We start from the raw sequence: 19,836 nt of genomic DNA on the forward strand, positions 1-19,836 counted from the left end.
AAATGATGTTGCATTAGTATTCTGACAACTATTTCAGTGATTTTTAAGTTTCATAATCGCTAAATTAAAAAAAAATACTTATATAAAAATATATAAATTAAATTTTAAAATTATAAAAATATTAAAAATTAAAATTATAAATTATATATAGAGAGAGGAAGGCTGGGGTTAAGACTTTTGTTATATACACTTTCAATAGAATGGTTTAATTTTAAAATGAATTTTTAAGAGTGAAAAATTAGGAAGTAGCTAATCACTAAATTAAAATTCATCTCTCAAGCCAGAACTCTCCCCTGAATTCAGGGTTTCGAGGTTATATATCTCCCTGAAAATTTAGCACATATAAAATGATTTGTTATAAATGTTGCACAGAAAATAAAACTAGACAATGTGAAAAAGAGTAACAGGAATGGTTTGCGATTTGAGGTAGGATGTTCAGGAAAGACCTTTCTATGATGTGATTTGAGCCAACACCTGAAGGTGGTGATGGAGCAACCTCTAACGAAAATCTAAAAGAGCATTCCAGAAAGAGTACTTAGCAGGTTCAGAAGCCTGGGGTCAAGAATATGCTCAGCATTATTTAGAAAAAGCAGAGCAGTCAGTGTGGCTGGACACAGCAAATGAGAATTTGTAACAGTTAGAACTGAAACCTCATGGGAAGAGTGTTGTGGTAAGAACCACACATATGTTATGGTTAAAAATTTGGGTAATATTCTCAGTGTAATGAAATATTTGGAGGGGAGGTTGTTGTGCTGAGAAGAAAAATAATGACTCGATTATTCCAACTGATTGTGAAGAGTAAGATATAGAGGAACCAAGAGTGGAAGCAGGAAGGGGAGTTTGGAGGCTCCTGTAGTGGTCGCATTGAGAGATGATGGTGACAAGGTCATTAGCAGTGAATGCGGTGATACATGATCCAGGATATATTTTGGGATTAAAGCCAAAGGATAATTCTTGATGATGGTTGAGATGTGGTAAAAAGAAAGGATTTAAGGATGATTATAAGATTTTTAGCTCAAGCAACTGGTACAGTTTACTTACATGACGAAGCTGGCAGAGCAGCAGATAGAAGTGGAGTTCAAAAATAAAGACATTGATTTTGGAAATGTTGGGTGTTCATTTGACATACAAATAGAGATGTTAACTAGTCAGTTGGAGGTATTCTTCTAGAATTAAAGAAATATAAGTTTGAATTCCTGATTATGGATGGTAGTGAGGCCATGGGTATAGATGAAAGCAAGGAAATTATTATAAATAGGGAAGAGAAGAGGTCATAAAACTGACCTCTGGGACGTTTCAATAATTTGATATCAAAAAGATGGGATAAATCGAGCAAAAGACAGTGAAAAGCAGGAGACCAATGAGGTAGCAAGAAAACCAGAGTGTGTCGACTCTGAAGCCAAGCGAAGAAAGGTTTGAAGAAACAGGGGTAATACACTATGTCAAATGATGCCACTAACTCAGGTGAGATAATGACTTAGTGACCACTGGATTTAGGGTTTTAGTTTGTTTTCAGAGTTGCCAAGAGGATTATATAAAATGCAAAGATAATTAACAAATAAATAAGATACTTAATTTTACTCTTTTCAATGTGAGAATAAAATCTAAGATACATGGGGAAGCCATCATTTCTAAGATACTTATGGGAGCCATCATATAAAATTTAATGTGTGAGAGAGTATTTGAAACACCCCTTGAGAGACAAGTAAGATTTTAGCAGATAGGGTTAGTATGGAACAAAAGCAAAGGGACAGGAAATAATGAACAGTTTGTGTGGAATAGAGTATAGGAGATAGTGGTTGTGATAGATTGTCTACAAAGACAGCTACCAATAATTCCTTCCTTCTCTAGATCCACTATAGAGAGATGATTCTGTTACCTTCTCCCCTGACTTCCTTTGCTCGTCTTGTGACTTGCTTTAAGCTTTAAGTAATAGACTGTCTGTGTCCCCTGGGAACCCCGAATCACCATGGAAAAAAGTCTCACACCCCACTCCCCACCACACACCTACTAGAGAGAGAAGACACATAGACATGTCTTAGAAGATGTGAGATTACGAAGAAATAGAGGACTAGTCAGTGTCCAGACTTTTTGTCACCTCTTACCAACAACCATGCATGTGAGGAAGGCCATCTTGGATTCCTAGTCCCAGTTAAGCTGCCCTAGCTAACACCACAAGGAGAGACAAGGCAACTCAGAGGAAGCCTGCTTTGCTCCTGACCCACAGAATCATGAGCAGTAAAATGGTTGGTTTAAGCTACTAACTTTTGAGCAGTTTGTTTTGCAGAAGGAGATAATTGATCCAGTAGTTGATTCTAAATTAGATTAAAATATTAATTGTATCATATTTTGTGAGTGTATGAATGAGGCCTAAACTCAAGGTGTATTTCTTATCAAGATGAACTTTGAAGATATTTTTAATGAAAAATGAGAAAATTAGTCAAGGGAATCAGCTTATACTATATATCTCTGCTTATAAAATAGTGAGTTAAAAAATATCCTGAAAGTTTTTGAAGATAGAAAGGAGGAAAAATCACAATAAAAATCAACACAACTGGGAATGCCCAATTATTTTAAATTTGTGTTAAGTATAATCAGACTTAATTAGGACAATAACATTAAAAAATAGTCCACAAAATTTTGGAAATTGAGGGTGAAGGGTTATCCCTACTTAGCTTGTGACCATAAAACTAATGGAAATTTTTAGTATCTGTAAAGTGTTTTAGGTTTCCCATATAAAATGAACTCATTTTATTATGGTCAAATACAGTTATTGCATCTTAAAAAGCAGAAAATCTATTGAAGATGATTACCTATACAAAAAATGCAAAAATGAGACTTTTATGAAAATTTTAGTGTAAATAAATCAGACTTTTTAAAAAATTTAAGCAGATTTTATTGAACTACATTTGTTGAATGTCACCCTATGAGTAAATTTCACAGAGGATTTCTCTTATTTTCACTTTTCTTCATACAATATGGCTCTTCTCCAAAACTGAAAACAATATTGTTTTCCTACACAGCATGTTGGACTGATATGCAGCCTTTGCTTCCTGAAAGTATATTATTTCCTACAGTTGTGCTACTCTAAAATCTGCAATTTTTATGTGTTATTAAGTCATGCATCTTATAGAACAGCAAGATTAAGCATAATCACAACTTAGGCTTTCGTTATTTTTGTAAAGAATCCCAATACGCTATCTCAAAAAGAAGCTTTTATAAAAATAATGTGAAAACTTACACTGAAGTGATCATCTAACCAGAGGGAAGAAATCAATGAGATATGATGAAAACATCATGTTTCATTTTTCCCCCAGACTCAATGCTCCTAACATGTTCTGACAATTGGATTTTTATTTTGAACAAATAATTCAGAGTCTCCATAAAGAAAACAACTCAACTGAATAAGAATAAAAGCTAACTTCAGTGCAATTTTTAAGAACCAATGTGATCCTTCTGGCAAAGAGGGAACAACCCACTCACTCTAGCAAGGTGCATCAAACTAGGGCACTTTAAAATAAATTGCCCTTGTCGCTAAGGAAATGGCAACAAAATGATGTCAGGATCTATGGAATCATGGCATTGGCAAGGAGAACAAAATTAGGAGGGTAATTTTTCTTTGATTATCTGTAAATGGGCTTAGAGCTGGGTAAAATTGGAGTATTTGGGGGTAAGGGAAACAGCAGAGGTGTTCTGTCCCCTAAATCATGGCTTTCATTTTCCAGAACAAGAATGATGTCTTCTATGAATGTCCTCCATAGCATCTTCTTCAAATAGAAAGTTGTTTTGTCTACATTGAAAAATCTGTTGTTTAGTTTAGCCACCTTCATTAATGATCTTAGCTAGATCTTCTGGACAACTTGCTGCAGCTTCCATATCAGCAGTTGCTGCTTCACCATGCATTTTTATGTTATGGAGATGCTTCTTTCCATAAACTTTATGAACCAGCATCTGCTACCTTCACACTTTTCATCATCTGCAGCTTCCTTACCTCTTTCAGCCTTCATAAAATTGAAAGAGAATTAGGGTTTTGCTCTGGATTAGGCTTTGGCTTAAGGGAATGTTGTGGTTGCTTTGATCTTCTATCCAGACCACTAAAACTTTCTCCACATCAACAGTAAGAATGTTTTCCTTTCTTATCATTCCTCTGTTCACTCACACCCTCATCTGTCATTTGAATCTTGAGCAAAGTGTGTTCTCTTTTCTTATACTTTCAAATGACACAACCTATTCATTGTGAATTATAGACAACAAAGTGATTATATAAAATTATCAACTCACAAAATGAACTCATTTAATGATTTGTAATGGTACCATTTGGATATTTCCCTTTGGTGCATAGCTCACATAGCTCATCTACTTTTAAAAATGCCAATCATAGCTTTTTATATATTATCTGAAATCCTCCATGGGTTGATGTTGAATTTGGATTAAGTCCAAACTGCCAGCTGCCAGGCACTACAAGTCATAATGCCTGCCTCATCCTTCATCCTCAATTCACTGTCGTCTTGCTCACTATGGTCCAACTATACCAGAGTTTATGTTTCTTCAACATACTATGTGTATTTCCAATTAGGACCTTTTGCTCCATAGATCTTTCTGTGGTGAATGCCTCAGTTCAAATATTATTTCCTCAGAGATGAAGTCCTACAGAGAGGATTTCCTACAAATTAATTTGCCTCCACAGACACTTCATTACCATCTTTTATTTTCTTCTTCTAACTTATTCCTAACTGAAATTATCTTCATCACTTATTTGATTATATATTTACTATATGTTTCTCTTACAATAAATTGCAGTCTTCATTGGAGCATGGATCTTGTCTGTGTTGTTTCCCTTGCAGTATCAGCAAACTTAATGGTTCCAGACATACAGTTAATGCTAAAAATATGAGTTAAGTGAATTATGCAGAAAGTCAAAATAAGATGATCATTAAGACACAGAGGAGTTAAGAAGTGAAACTGAAACACTGAAAGGTACCAAAAGAAATCTCCCACTATTTATAATTTTTGATGAGCCACTCTATGCTACTGGATTTATTTTCTGAGCTTTATATGATGTTATAAGAAATTACATGCTTTCAGATGCTAACAGTGAGTACCACTGAGAGATAAGGATTAATTGTATATAATAATATCTTATAAGTTTAATTATGGTAAAGTTCTGAGGCTCAAAACTAGAATGAGTTCTATCAAAATAATAGACAATTTAGGACATTGGTCCACTAAGCCTATTGCCCCAAGGATCTCTTGGACTAAACTCATGGGTGACAGATATGATACATCATAATTATTCAGAATAGATATTCTCATGTGTTTATAATTTTAAGAGTATCCGAGTAGATTACCCTATCAATATTTGACCCTACATGAACTGACAGAGGTCTACTATTAGATATTAACCCCTTATACTTAAAATATTTTCATCTTTAGCACTAATATTGGAAAACTGTCAGTATTTGTGGATATAGAAACACATTACATTTAGATTTAATATTAATATCATAAGATGTGATGAAGAGAACCAGGCTAGCTGAGAGAAGAGCTCCAAGAGAATGAGAACTTGGCAAGGGGAACTGAAAGTAATTTGAGAGTATTGATATTTAGCTTCCTGGTATGGGTGGCTCCAAAAATAAGGTGGTAGCATAAAGGTTCCTGAAAGGTGAGCACACATCTGCTCAAAATGAGTAGGTTATCAGCAGGAGGAGATGAATATTAAAATATTCAAAATAAGTGATTGCAATAATTCTAATAGGAACAAAATAGGATACATTTAGGGCCAAAAGAGAGAGCATATAATTTATCTTCTGATTTTAGAAGTGAACATATTAAATATATTTATGGAAACTCATAGTTCACAAAATAGTCTATTGTGAATTATAATTATTTCATTGAAGTCTGTTTTCACAATAGTTCTATTTGACAGACTATTTCACAATAGTCTGTCAAATAGGTAAATGATATTATATCCCTGTTATAAAGTTTAAAATATTTAGATTCCTAGATATTAAACACTTGGCCCAATTTACACCATTAATGTCTCTAAACCATATGTTCTAAACTACTCAATTTATTTTTTAGTTTTAGAAAACTATATCTGATGTAACTACAGAAAGAAGAGAAGGAAGTTTTTAGTTCAATTGAGGGAGATAAGGATAATTCCGAATTGTGACTTTTATCTTTGTATTGGTGCTTACTATCCCTACTTACTACTTTGAAGAATAATATTCAAAGTAGTTACACTGTAAAAATAAAGATAAGAAATCAATACATATAAGTTTTAAAAAATGAAAGCCTTTTCAAAGGAAATTCCATGGAAATGGTTCATTTATTGAGTAACTCCTAGTCCTGTAGGCACACAGAGACAAACTTCATCGGAGAGGCTTCTCTTTCCTTATAAAAGAATAAAGGCATCTTAGTGGCACTTTGGGGCTCACCCTCTCATTTGGGATATAGTGATCAAACTAATCATTGTTTTAAAATTATAATATTAAATGATTTCTAGGTGATCTACCCTAATTTACTATTTAAGAGATACATTTCAATTATGTGTAAATGTATTATTAATATGCTATGTTTGATTATGATATATGTTCTTATTTAGGTTATATTAATTTTATATAAAGAAAAATGCATAAGGGTATGGAAACAGGAGATAAATCAGCTTGAAAACAGTAAATTAGGACAATTTAAGACCTTTTTAACAAAAAAGATCCAAATGTAAAATAGATTATGCTTAAGAGTTGGTCATTTATTTTCTTCATTTCTTTAGGGAAGAGGGAAAACTATAAGGAATTACACACTAACTGTAAAATTAAGATATAACAAAGAAACAACCACAATTAAACAAATTAAAACAAGGTAAGACATTGGTAAGAATGATTGGTTTATAAACCTTACAGTGTCATAAATAGTGAAAGAGTTGTCACCATATTAAAAGCCTATTTGAACAGGTGTGTGTTGTGAGGAGTATTCGTTTGACAATGTATTTTGCAAATACACATTTATGGTAATGTCCTGTAACCATCCCGGGATGGATTTAATTATTGAGCCATTAAGGCTTACTGTTAATACTATGTGTTGATATTATTAACAAAAGTCTGGTTGTATCATTACAAGATATTTTTTAACAATTTGAAATGTTTCCTAAACAGTGTATGGTAAATTAAATTAAAACTGCAGTCTTTTTTCTGCTTTAAGTCAAAGTTTATAATAAGGAGAGTTGCCTAATATTTTGTAATATTGCTTAATAGAAAAATCATACTACAGGACCTAGAAACTTCTAAGAAAACACCTGTAAATTTAGCTGCAATATATTAGTCTCAATAAGAAATAAAAACATGACATGAGTTACTATGTGTCTCCTTATTTTTAAAGCTTTAAGATGGCGTGTGTACATTATGTGTTAGTCCTACAATATGTTGGCTACTAGGTGAAAGAAATCTAAATTTACTTTTGGATAATTAAGATGTTAATAACTTTAATCAACATATATATTCACAATAGTAAAAGGGAATGAGGAGATTATTATGTTCAGAAATAAAATTCTAAATAAATAAATCCCAATTAATCATTTTGCACATACCTCTTTTTTGCTAGAGGTATTAAAATTGTTTTGAAATTTAACAATGTAACTTTTATATTAAATATATAATACTTATATGTCCCTTGATGTATCCCCAATACACCCCAACTGTTGTTATTATCATTATTCAATGGCAAAATCATTTTTTGAATATATTAGTGTTAAATCACTTTTGATTATGTGGATTTTTTTTCTTATTGAAACTGCATCTCCAGTATGATATCACTCTATGCCAAGATTTTGTAAAATGACTAAGGTAGACTTATTGGGTCAAACTTATCAATAGAAACATTTAGTAAATAACTCAATATCAGAAAAAAGAAGCCCCTTGTTGGCCTGTTAAGGCTGAAAAATTTTTCATCTTTTTCTATATTTGTATTTGGTTAAGTGTTGATGCTGCTAAATCTGACTCTATCTGATTTTAGCTCTTTTCTTCAGTCTCATTCTGTACTGAGACACAACTCCTCATCTGTGGGACTTTATAACCCATGGTTTCACAGCTATCTAATTCATAAAAAAAGCTCCATATATAGTTTTCTTCAGAAAGAAGTCTTGCATTAAATACTGAGTGGTCTTGTAATATAATCCTACCACACCCTTTCATCACTTATTGAAATCCTTAAATGCTTTTTTAGAGTTAAAGTGGTACCTCCTCTGAATTGTCCATGACTCTTGTCTGTCCAAAAAATGTTTCTAACATGTACGTTGCCATTTTATTTTCTTAGCAGTTTCTTTTTGTGAGCAACATTTTTTTAAAAACCTGACATTGTATTAATTATCATTGAAACTCTCAATTCTGTTGCCACTTTGTTGAAAATCAATTGATCGTATTCATATTTCCTTCTAGATTCCATGATCAATTTTCCTATTCTTCCACAAATACCACACTGTTTTTATCATTAATTCTTAGTCCCCTCCTCCCCCTCCCCTCTCTTACTTTTTACCTCCCCTCCCCCTCCTCCTCTTTTTCCTTCTTTTCTTCCTATAACTTCTAACTTTTCTTTTGGAGAGAACTAAACAAAGTAACATAGCAATTCATCATAAGATATTTTCCTACAAATATCTTAATGGGACAAACATTATCAATTCCTCTACATGAGAAATAATATAAAATATAAATTATAAGTTTGTGCTGGAATTAGGTTGCCTGGATTTGAATTCCAGCTTCAACACTTGCTAGTTGTAAATTCTGCCTTACTACTTTTTTCTGTATTTTTTTTTTAATATTTATAAAGTAAATTATTATAGTAACCACCTTATAGGGTTGCTTTGAGGTTAAATAATGTATTTAAAGACAGTACAATTCCCGACACAGAAAAAGTTCTCAGTGAATGCTAGCTATTTTTATTTAATACTCTTAGAGTCTTCTGTTTATTTAGTGTTAATAAGCATATGTAGAAATAGAAAAGGCCTGCTTGTCAAAGCCCATTGGTTATTGGTGGATTATTTATTATGGTACTGAAAATAAGCAGCAGTTAATTTTTAGATGGAAATTCTCTTTTTCTGCTTCTTTCCTGAACTCCCATGATATTGTGTCAGACTTCTTTCTGTGCTTTCTAAAGCAATTGAGGAGTTTATTTAAAGAACAACACATGAAAATAAGGCAACCAGATCATGGATATTTGATTTTTTTCCCACAGGATGCCAAGACCAAAACAAATACCATTGTTTTCCTAAGCAAATGGACTATAGCACAGCTGCTAACAATGGAAAGAAACATTGAAGTTATTCAAATTACTAGAGTTCTCTGGTGATCAGATTCTCTTGCTTTTCAGAAACAGCAGAGGATTTTTTAAATTTCCATCTAATGCTGTGAAGTGTTTGCTCTTTCTGTTTTTCTTGCAGACTTTCAACTTGTTTCTACAAAACAGCTAAGAGACCCATTGCATCATATCCAAACACTCCATGTCACAGTATCATATTATCATATTTGTTCAACTGTAATGACTTATCTTCTATGTTCAGAGCTTTTCCCTCAGAGACTGCTGGCTTGTTTATAGTTTAGCTGCCATTGGGTCAGGTGATGACTCTTAAAACAATGACAGCATAGCCATGTGGTACCAGCATGATGCCTTACAGATGGGACTGTAGTCAGGATGCTTGTCAATTTTTATGGAAAGTATCAAGGCCAACCTTATAGTCCAATAATTTTAGAAACAATATAGTATAAAGTTTAAGGATGTATGTAGTGTGACTGGGTTAGAATCTTAACTCTGCCATCTTCTAGTTGCCGAAATTCTCTGATCACTGATTTTTCTCATCATTATAAATAGACATAATGACAGTACTTATAACAATAAATGTACTTTTAAAAATAGTTCTCAGTAAGATTAGCTATTATTACTGTTTGTCTTATGTCTACTGTTAGATGCAAATGCTAAGTTCTGATGCCTGATTTTCCTACCAGGTGGAGAAACACCCATAGAGTAAAGCTCTTGACCCTTCTAAACCTATTCACACACTCCTCCAGAGAACAGGAGTGAATTGGTTGGTGAGTTTAAGAGCAAGAGCTAGTCATGAAAAACAAAACTCCTTCCTTGTTTTCTCACATGGAATCTGGATGCCTTCAAGAAGCAGGTATCATACTCTGTTACTCTATTCTGCAAATTTTTTTGAGAGAAGGCCACTCTAAACGAAGCCTGCAATTTTTCAGAACTGCCTAATGACTAGACAAATTAGTCAGTATTTATTAGATCAGTGAATCTGTCTAATTTTTTGAATCATTCCTAAAATCTCAGTGTTGCCAGTGTATCACCTAAGTCACTTGTTCCAATATCAGCTAATCTCTTCATTTTGAAATTGGCTAGAGGGAAAAAAAAAGAGTGTGAATTTTAGACTCCTCAAAGCTCAATATCTCCTACTCTACCGTATACTTTTAGAGGACCAAGTTTTGATTAACTTTGATTCCCAGTTATCTTTGAATGACAGCTAAGTTTCCTGGTATATAATATATTTTGTAGTTTATATATAATATTTTGCATAATACGATCCTATATCCAGGTAGGTTACACCCATTTAGCTTCAATTAGCACTCTCTTTTTTTCATATGACCTAACTGTATTGTAATCTGTCACTTCGTACCTTGTCATCAGAAAATAGCACCACCTAGATACATTGAACTAAATATCTGCTCTGTCTTCAGCTCATTCTTAGAGACACTGCTCAGAATTCAATTTCTCTTTGAAGTTTCCCTGAGCAGTGGAGTCGGCAAATATTTATTGAGCATTATATGTCTCCTGCACTGTACTAAACACTGGGTAAAAAAAAAAAAAAGTTGATAAATATGACAATGTATTTCCAGCATAATGGGGTAGACAAGCCCATTATAAACATACTTATGATCTAAACCAATATGTATTTGTAATATGCCGATGTAAGTTGAAGGAGAAAATGATAAATCCTTAGTGGTTCAAGTATAACTGACGGAGGTTGGAAAATATTCAGAATAAATATAATGCCATTTTTGGTTTTGAAAGATGTTTTAGAGACAAAAGAGATGTTGTGAAACAGTGTCATTTTCAAGATGTCCAAGTGATTGTTAATGGCAGAATATAAACAAGATTAAGTCTGAAGAGACTTCCTGAGATCTGGAGTTTTAAAGGTTCACTGAAAACAATATCGGAGGGATAGGGTAATGACAGGAAAGGAACAGAGCAAGAACTGAGTGCTCTGAGAAGTGAGTGGCAGATGAATAAGAGGAGACTTGAAGAATTTTGAATAAAAAAGCGAAGACAGATTTGTTAGAGGGAGATGTTGGAAAAAATATTTTTAGGATGGGCAAATTTGAACATATTTATTGACTGAGAGAAAATTAAGAATTAGAAAAGTGTGTAGTAAATAATTTAATCGTATCCAAAGAGAAGGCTGGCTTTTGCCCTAAGCTTCTGAGAGTTACTCTCTAAACTCTTGAAATCTCCTGTCTTACAGGATTGTCTTTGTTGGCCTGGGGCATTGTTATAGTCTAACAATGTGATTTAGGATAGGGCTTTGAGTCACACATTATCACTTTGACCTCCAGAGGTATTGTAGAGTGAGGTTGCCATATAGGTAGTTGACCAGGTAGCCCCAATAAAAATCTTTGAACATCAAAGTTCAGACAGGCTTCCCTGGTTGGCAATATTCCATGTGTTTTGTCACACGTAGATGTCAGGAAAGGAATACTTTTCCACAGACAGAGGACAATGGAAGCTCTGTGTTTGACACTTTCCTGGACTCTGCCATTTGTGCTTCCTCCCTTGGCTGATTTTGATTGTATCCTTTCCCAGTAATAATTCATAACTTTGAATATAACAGCTCTCAGTAAGTTCTATGAGTCCTTCTAGTGAATTTTGAAACCTGAGGGTGGTTTTGGGAACGCTCCATCCCTGAACTTACAGTTGTTGTCAGAAGTGAGGATAGTCTTATAGACTGTGTGTGCTCCTTCTATCTTTGTAAAAAGGATGTTGAAAGCTAATAAGAATGAGGATATAGCAGATCAAGGTGGTGAAAAGAATGCAATAAGGATAAGAATTACAGGGCTTATATTTGTCCATATGAGGGGCACCACATCTTGACACCTTGAGGGTAAGGGAACATGGCATGGGTGTAGATGTGTGTGGGTGCAGAAATAAAGGAATGGAAAGCTCTGGTTGATTCATACTAGAGGGACCCATTGTTCTTCATGAATGGAAGAGAATTTGTCTAATAAGTGGTTTTAAATAAAGGTTTAAATAAGTGTGACTTTTTCAAAAACCTACAAAAGGAACTAAGAAGTGTTGTGGTCAGCCAGAAGAGCTAAGAAACAAACAACCAAAAAACTGTAAATCAAGCAAATCTAGAAAATGTGAATATTTACCCACAGCATAGCTTTATTCCTCCTTTTCCATTTCTGCATAGTCAGCTGTGAGCTTTATCAAGGTCTTCTGCCACAACAGGAAATCATGGCAGCAGTGGGAAGGAAGAAGGCACTCTGTGAGCAGAGGGCTCATTGAGAGACACTTCTTCAGAGGGGTAGAGAGGCATCTAGATAAGAAGCACTTGGGCCTTGTTTTCAGATAGTTACAGTTACTATGTTGATACCACTCAAAGGGAAAAAACTAGATAATTGATTCTAACTATTTACGGGCAATAATATGGCTACTACACAATGGATAGGGAAGAGGATGTCTGGACTTAGTGGATTTTCTGGACTTCATCCAAAATTAGAAGTAAAAAGAAAACTGTAACAAACCAAAATAAGAATAACCATTAATGACACAGCCTTCTTAGGAGTGCATGTTTAGGTCTGTCTGCCAAATAAATATGTCCAGCTGAAGTGCTGGATGAGGGCAAAGCAAACATTGAGTTGGAATTGGAGAAAGTAAGTTATGATTCCTAACTCCAGCCACATAACCAGTTGCAGGCAGGAGGACTATAGTAACTATACGTATTTTTCTGCCTTGCCTTGATATTTAACTATATGAAATATTTTCTTTTTCCATTCCCCACTATCTGATAATAGATATAAGTTGTGTAAATAACATTCAGCTCTATAATTCAGCATTTAAGTTATAGTGCATAAACTATTGTGACTAGGCAAAGAAAGAAAGAAGTTACCCCTTTTAGGAAGAATGTAAGCATGTGTGTGGTTGTACAAAGAACAAATACATCACATCAGGCAGGCATGGTGCTGTTATCATCTTCATTCAGAAGCGAACTGTGTGTCAATGGGTCGCATATAAATACAGAGTTGAGATGGTGTAGACTATGCTGGGTTGTCTGTCGCCAATTTATTCCCTGTTCAGGTCTCCTCTGCCTCACAGAAAATAGCACAGAGCTTAATTTTGCAAAGTTCCCTTCCACATATGGTTTCAGGCTAGAGTTTTACATTGCACGACATTCATGAGTGATTTACAAAGTGAAAGACAAAACTATTCCCCAGGGACAGTTGAATTGAAGTGGCTTCCTGGCAGGCTTTTGAGAAGAGACAGCTGCCACAGACTGGGGTAGATGGTGAGAGCTTAGCAAAGATTCTTAAAAATCGCAGTAACTTTATTTTGAGCTCTTGAGAACCACACTCTTCAGGACTTGAGGTGGAGATATTTATTAGATGCTTCTATGTTCATCATTCCTCAGCTATTCCCAGTTGTGTGAGCTCGTAATTCCCATACTAAACTCTTTATTTCTGGAATACATGTCCTTGCTTTTATTTTCCTAACAAAACCCAGGCAGAAACAGCAGATAATCTCATTATGTAGATGTGGAAATGTGCTAGAATCTTCTTTAGTGGGTTTTTGTATGAATTGAACCATGTGAAATTTGTCCCAGTGTTTAAGAAAATTAAGTTTACTTGAAATTACTTAAAAATATTTATGTTGGTCATTGGTCATTCACTTAGCTTAATATTGAATTCTCCTGTTATGGCACAGAATTATTGGCAAGCTGATTGCCTTTATGAGTGTTAAAAAAAGCAAATTTCAAGAGAAATCCAGAAAAAAATAGGTAGTGTTTATATAATATATATGCATATAGGACATATATATTTAGTATATGAAATCCTCTCAAAGTGTAAAAATAATGACTTCTGGGAGAATGGATTCTTAAAAGCTGGAAAGCTGCTATGGTTGTTTTTAAAGTGGGTGAAGTTACTGTGCCTTAAAGATCAGCACTTCTTGCTTATACATATGTCCTGCCTGAAATACAGGTGGGGCCAGCAATTCTCAGGGATGCTCAACCAGTACCTCTTTCTCTTCCAACTCCTCTACAGCTCCCACAGGTTGAAGAAGCAAAGTGGGCACCTGCTCTGCAAACCTAGACTTAACTTGTTCCTCCTCCTCCCATGAATGCTGGAATGTTCTGATGCTAAGTGTTTTGTTAGATTTGGGGTGAGTAATATAAAGACCCTTCAAATTGTTAATATTAGCTGTGTGCTTCATCTCAATATTTAATTGAAAATCTTGCACTGAGTTGTGTCTGCTACTAGCCTAGTTATTAAGGAAGTAAGGCATTTTAAGAAATTGAATAACAGGTTAATTTTTAAGTGGAAAAAAATAGAATCTATAGCATGGATAAACTTTTTGATTGTCTATACCATTAGAAAAAGAAATACTGGAGCAGTCTTAACTGTCATCAATAGCAATGTGGTTAAACAGAATAAAGAAGATGCATGGTATAAAATCCTACTCAGAGGCCAACCATAAGGAAAGGATTCATTTGAACCAATATGACAAAAGCATAAAAAAACACTGCTAAATTGAAAGAGTTTATTATGATTCATTAAGCACAATATCATACAATTTTAATAAAATCATACAGCACAATGATTTATGAATATGTATGTTTATGTGTCTATGTATAGAAAAAGAATGGATGCATACAGAGCATAATGTTAATAGTTGTATTCTCTGAAGCTATCGAATGAGTCATGTATTTGGGGAGGTGTTGTTGCACTACCTGTAATGTAGATGTTTTTGAAACAGAAAATATGTATATGATATAGTTGTGCAAATAAGTGTAGTTTCTGATTAAAAGAAAGAGACAACAGCATGAAATTATGTAAACTCTTAACAATCATCATCTCCAGCTACTGAGATTATGGATAATTTATCATTCCTCTTTGTATTCTCTGATTCTACACCCATTTCCAGGGGGAGGGGAGTTCCCACAACAAGTAATTTTTGACACCATCTGGGTGTCCTACAATTTAATGCAATTCTGGTATTATTTACCTGGAGGTAGCATCAGATCCCATAGGTTAAGAAGTCAGTCCTAAAAGAATGCCCCCCCACCCCCCTTCGGCCAGCCAGTTGCAAGTCCAGGTTATCACCTGTGCTTCTGACTAACTGGCTATAAATAGGGGTTTCCAATGACCCCCGCTAGAGCAGTTCACAGAACTCAGAGAAATATTCTACTTACCAGATTACTGGTGTATTATAAAAGGATATAACTCAGATACAGCCAGATGGAAGAGACGCATAGGCAAGACATGTGGGAAGGAGCTCAGAGTGTCCATGCCCTCTCCCAGTGCACCACTCTCCCTGAATCTCCACGTGTTCACCCACCCAGAAGTTCTCTGAACCCTCTCCTTTGGGGATTTTATGAGGCTTCATTACATAAGCGCTATTGTTTAAATCATAGGCCATAGGTGACAACTCAATTTCTTCTCACTCTCCCCACTCAGTAGGTGGGTTGGAGGGCTGGGGAAAGAAAGTTCCAAGGCTCTAGTCATGTGGTTGTCTCTTCTGGTGACTAGCCTCCATGCTTAGGTGACCTAGGGGCTTTCTAAACTAAATCTCATCAACAGAAGAAAAGACACCTTCATTGCTCTCTTCACAGGGAATTCCAAGGGTTTTAGGAGCTCTGTGCCAGAAACAGGATGAAAACAAAATATATATTTCTTATTATAAATCACAATATAACATAACCTTTTAAGAGATTATCTGGAAGTTTTCTTTGTGTGGTCAGTGCATAACACACACACACACACACACACACACACACACACACATCTCCTATTCTTTGTCATTTATATATTTACCATTCACGTTTGGAGTTGAAAATATTCACTAAATTTGACATGTCTATTTACTCTTTCAAATGATTAATTTTATGTTTTCTTTGTTCAGAAAGCAAAATTCTTATCTATTTCAAGGATTGAATAGATCGGGTACCTTTCTGATACAAACCAATGTTCTTAAAAATGTACTTGTATTTACTCTTTTTTTTTTTTTTTTTAAACATCTTTATTGAAGTATAATTGCTTTACAATGGTATGTTAGCTTCTGCTTTATAACAAAGTGAATCAGTTATACATATACATATGTTCCCATATCTCTTCCCTCTTGCATCTCCCTCCCTCCCACCCTCCCTATCCCACCCCTCTAGGTGGTCACAAAGCGCCGAGCTGATCTCCCTGTGCTATGCGGCTGCTTCCCACTAGCTATCTATTTTACATTTGGTAGTGTATATATGTCCATGACACTCTCTCACCCTGTCACATCTCACCCCTCCCCCTCCCCATATCCTCAAGTCCATTCTCTAGTAGGTCTGTGTCTTTATTCCCATCTTACCACTAGGTTCTTCATGACCTTTTTTTTTTTTCCTTAGATTCCATATATATGTGTTAGCATACTGTATTTCTTTTTCTCTTTCTGACTTACTTCACTCTGTATGACAGACTCTAACTCCATCCACCTCATTACAAACACCTCCATTTCATTTCTTTTTATGGCTGAGTAATATTCCATTGTATATATGTACCACATCTTCTTTATCCATTCATCTGATGATGGACACCTAGGTTGCTTCCATGTCCTGGCTATTGTAAACAGAGCTGCAATGAATATTTTGGTACATGACTCTTTCTGAATTATGGTTTTCTCAGGGTATATGCCCAGTAGTGGGATTGCTGGGTCGTATGGTAGTTCTATTTTTAGTTTTTTAAGGAACCTCCATACTGTTCTCCATAGTGGCTGTATCAATTTACATTCCCACCAACAGTGCAAGAGGGTTCCCTTTTCTCCACACCCTCTCCAGCATTTATTGTTTCTAGATTTTTTGATGATGGCCATTCTGACCGGTGTGAGATGATACCTCATTGTAGTTTTGATTTGCATTTCTCTAATGATTAATGATGTTGAGCATTCTTTCATGTGTCTGTTGGCAATCTGTATATCTTCTTTGGAGAAATGTCTATTTAGGTCTTCTGCCCATTTTTGGATTGGGTTGTTTGTTTTTTTGTTATTGAGCTGCATGAGCTGCTTGTAAATCTTGGAGATTAATCTTTTGTCAGTTGCTTCATTTGCAAATATTTTCTCCCATTCTGAGGGTTGTCTTTTGGTCTTGTTTATGGTTTCCTTTGCTGTGCAAAAGCTTTTAAGTTTCATTACGTCCCATTTGTTTATTTGTGTTTTTATTTCCATTTCTCTAGGACCTGGGTCAAAAAGGATCTTGCTGTGATGTATGTCATAGAGTGTTCTGCCTATGTTTTCCTCTAAGAGTTTGATAGTGTCTGGCCTTACACTTAGGTCTTTAATCCATTTTGAGTTTATTTTTGTGTATGGTGTCAGGGAGTGTTCTAATTTCATACTTTTACATGTACCTGTCCAATTTTCCCAGCACCACTTATTGAAGAGGCTGTCTTTTCTCCACTGTATATGCTTGCCTCCTTTATCAAAGATAAGGTGACCATATGTGCGTGGGCTTATCTCTGGGCTTTCTATCCTGTTCCATTGATCTATATTTCTGTTTTTCTGCCAGTACCAAACTGTCTTGATTACTGTAGCTTTGTAATATAGTCTGAAGTCAGGGAGCCTGATTCCTCCAGCTCCATTTTTCGTTCTCAAGATTGCTTTGGCTATTCGGGGTCTTTTGTGTTTCCATACAAATTGTGAAATTTTTTGTTCTAGTTCTGTGAAAAATGCCAGTCGTAGTTTGATAGGGATTGCACTGAATCTATAGATTGCTTTGGGTAGCAGAGTCATTTTCACAATGTTGATTCTTCCAATCCAAGAACATGGTATATCTCTCCATCTATTTGTATCATCTTTAATTTCTTTCATCAGTGTCCTATAATTTTCTGCATACAGGTCTTTTGTCTCCTTAGGTAGGTTTATTCCTAGATATTTTATTCTTTTTGTTGCAATGGTAAACGGGAGTGTTTTCTTAATTTCACTTTCAGATTTTTCATCATTAGTATACAGGAATGCAAGAGATTTCTGTGCATTAATTTTGTATCCTGCTACTTTACCAAATTCATTGATTAGCTCTAGTAGTTTTCTGGTAGCATCTTTTGGATTCTCTATGTATAGTATCATGTCATCTGCAAACAGTGACAGCTTTACTTCTTCTTTTCCGATTTGGATTCCTTTTATTTCTTTTTCTTCTCTGATTGCTGTGGCTAACACTTCCAAAACTATGTTGAATAATAGTGGTGAGAGTGGGCAACCTTGTCTTGTTCCTGATCTTAGTGGAAATGGTTTCAGTTTTTCACCATTGAGGACAATGTTGGCTGTGGGTTTGTCATATACGGCCTTTATTATGTTGAGGAAAGTTCCCTCTATGCCTACTTTCTGCAGGACTTTTATCATAAATGGGTGTTGAATTTTGTCGAAAGCTTTCTCTGCATCTATTGAGATGATCATATGGTTTTTCTCCTTCAATTTGTTAATATGATGTATCACGTTGATTGATTTGCATATATTGAAGAATCCTTGCATTCCTGGAATAAACCCCACTTGATCATGGTGTATAATCCTTTTAATGTACTGTTGGATTCTGTTTGCTAGTATTTTGTTGAGGATTTTTGCATCTATGTTCATCAGTGATATTGGCCTGTAGTTTTCTTTCTTTGTGACATCTTTGTCTGGTTTTGGTATCAGGGTGATGGTGGCCTCATAGAATGAGTTGGGGAGTGTTCCTCCCTCTGCAATATTTTGGAAGAGTTTGAGAAGGATAGGTGTTAGCTCTTCTCTAAATGTTTGATAGAATTCGCCTGTGAAGCCATCTGGTCCTGGGCTTTTGTGTGTTGGAAGATTTTTAATCACAGTTTCAATTTCAGTGCTTGTGATTGGTCTGTTCATATTTTCTATTTCTTCCTGGTTCAGTCTCGACAGGTTGTGCATTTCTAAGAATCTGTCCATTTCTTCCAGGTTGTCCATTTTATTGGCATAGAGTTGCTTGTAGTAATCTCTCATGATCGTTTGTATTTCTGCAGTGTCAGTGGTTACTTCTCCTTTTTCATTTCTAATTCTATTAATTTGAGTCTTTTCCCTTTTTCTCTTGATGAGTCTGGCTAATGGTTTATCAATTTTGTTTATCTTCTCAAAGAACCAGCTTTTAGTTTCATTGATTTTTGCTATTGTTTCCTTCATTTCTTTTTCATTTATTTCTGATCTGATCATTATGATTTCTTTCCTTCTGCTAGCTTTGGGGTTTTTTTGTTCTTCTTTCTCTAATTGCTTTAGGTGCAAGGTTAGGTTGTTTATTCGAGATGTTTCCTGTTTCTTGATGTAGGCTTGTATTGCTATAAACTTCCCTCTTAGAACTGCTTTTGCTGCATCCCATAGGTTTTGGATCGTCGTGTCTCCATTGTCATTTGTTTCTAGGTATTTTTTGATTTCCCCTTTGATTTCTTCAGTGATCACTTCGTTATTAAGTAGTGTATTGTGTAGCCTCCATGTGTTTGTATTTTTTACAGATCTTTTCCTGTAATTGATATCTAGTCTCATAGCGTTGTGGTCGGAAAAGATACTTGATACGATTTCAATTTTTTTAAATTTACCAAGGCTTGATTT

The 19,836-nt window shown here is 34.9% G+C and overlaps 1 pseudogene; it reads left to right on the forward strand.

The window, feature by feature from the left end:
• Positions 1-1,041: 1,041 nt before the first annotated feature.
• The window catches only part of LOC133084695 (proteasome activator complex subunit 3-like), a 54,814-nt pseudogene continuing 36,019 nt past the window's right edge, over positions 1,042-19,836 (forward strand).

This window comes from Eubalaena glacialis, chromosome 2 (genome assembly GCF_028564815.1).
Source record: "Eubalaena glacialis isolate mEubGla1 chromosome 2, mEubGla1.1.hap2.+ XY, whole genome shotgun sequence".
Classification (NCBI taxonomy): domain Eukaryota; kingdom Metazoa; phylum Chordata; class Mammalia; order Artiodactyla; family Balaenidae; genus Eubalaena; species Eubalaena glacialis.